General features: G+C 37.9%; 1 long non-coding RNA gene across 1 annotated transcript; it reads left to right on the forward strand.

The window, feature by feature from the left end:
• Positions 1-348: 348 nt before the first annotated feature.
• On the forward strand, positions 349-1,587 carry LOC309487449. The gene is made up of 3 exons (XR_014201854.1): positions 349-1,078; positions 1,177-1,205; positions 1,312-1,587. It is a non-coding gene; the product is annotated as an uncharacterized lncRNA (long non-coding RNA).
• Positions 1,588-1,994: the final 407 nt, after the last annotated feature.

Genomic DNA, 1,994 nt, shown 5'->3' on the forward strand with positions numbered 1-1,994 from the left:
AATCTACTGATATAAAGTCTGTATACAGATATAGTATAGCTAGCATTATTAAGTTTCTTTCTAAAGTACCTTCTTTTATCCAGGCATCACATGTATCTTTCGCAAAAATCCCAGAATGCATTGCACAAAGTTCAGTAAAAATATTCTCTGAAAAGTTAATAAATATATATATTATTTTAATTTTTTTACTAAAATGTTACTATTCTATTATATTGCTTTTGTTGTTTGTATAGTGCATTTGATATTTTTATCTCCTGTAAAGCATCTTTGAATACCTTGAAAAGCACTCTATGAATAATATTTCATGCAATACTGAAAAATATCAATAAGAAAAACTTCACTCTATTCATTAAAACAAATGAAATTGTACATTTCGGCTGCACTCACAAAAATCCATTGATTTTAAGCCACTAATATGGCGTCGCTAGTGCAATGCTTTACTGTTTGAATGCTTCCAACATGCAAAATACTGAGGTCATGTGATCAAAACGAAGCGTGCTAAAGTTAGTTTTTTGTTGCCTAATGTATGCATGCATGCATCTCAGAGTATACTGTGAAGTTTATATACAGTACACTACTATTATATTCCAGAGAGACTTCCAGCTCATGATTGTAATTGTGTGTATTTGTTTGTGCACACACACTCATCTCCTCTGCATGTGGTTCAGCTTTACCAGGAATGCTAACTTAAGTGTTATAGGGTGGTTTAGATTTAGCAGAAACAAGCTCCATCTGGACGCACACACTCGCAGCTGTAACTCCCTCACAAACCCCCGGGAGCTGACAGCCCTCATGCAACCGTCCCGTACCAGCACACACACACACACACACACACACACACGTACGTAACACACACCAGCGACAACAGCACGACTGCAGGTCCCGAGGATCTGGTTCCAGGTCAGTTCAGCCGCGGAAGCAGGGAGAAAGACGAGAACGTGTGCTGGTACGGGACAGACATTAATCACACTAAAGGTGGGAAGAAAGTGGTGTGTAGATCCTGCATGAACATGAACACGCTCACTACAAAAATGAGCCGATTCTTACGTCCGAGATCTGTAAATTCAATTAGAAAGGAGTAAGTTATCTTACAAATCTGTAAGTGAGACGGTTTTTGTGTCCCTACAACTATATTTCTTATTCTCTCCGTGATTTTTTTTATTATTTTATTTGCAGCGGCCCGCCAGAGGAATTCTGGACTCCAGGTCTGTCAGTGTCATGGAATAATTACACATAAATATTCATGCCATGTTTCTATGCAAAATAGCATCTGTTTTGAAATAACATACCATCTGTTTTTGGGACTTTTAGGGACAATTGTGATAAAGAGCTCTTGTGATATGCAGGATCCATTTTGATCTGAAGAGACGGATGTTTTCGTTACGCTCTTGGACGTCGAGCCATGTTTCAGTAATAGATGATCCTAATCGCTCCATGAAAAGCTCATCAAACAAGTGGAGATATTCACTGTCGGATGCCTTTCTTATTTCACAGCACTTTCTCTTACAGTCCGGCTCCGCATGAACATGCACACTGTGTATTTATTATAGCAATTACAATAACTGGGTTATATAAACCAGTACAGTAAACCAGCTAGTTTCTTGGGTAACTTCACATACTGTAAAATAAAGTGTAACCAATAACTTTATAATAAGGTTTCATATATGTATATATATATATATATATTAGTTAACAAATGAGACTTTATTGTAAAGCTTTACCATTTATTTTTGATCTGTTGTATTAATCTGGACTATTTCTTCATATTTGACAGACAAGCTCTCATCTATCATCCATCCGTCTCTTCATTTCTCCCTCCATCCGTCTATGAAGGAGGGAAAATAAGAGCGTGTCCTCCAGTTAAATTTAGAGCAGGTTTTTCACTTCACGAAACGCCAGCAGCTTTTAGCACCCGAGGTGTTGAACACACACATTATAGGTGGGAAAACATTCCCAGCATCCCCTTGGCATGCAGGTCAGCCTAAACGCGAAGA

The sequence above is a fragment of the Leuciscus leuciscus genome (genome assembly GCF_965113295.1).
Source record: "Leuciscus leuciscus genome assembly, chromosome: 23".
NCBI classification, from domain to species: Eukaryota; Metazoa; Chordata; class Actinopteri; order Cypriniformes; family Leuciscidae; genus Leuciscus; species Leuciscus leuciscus.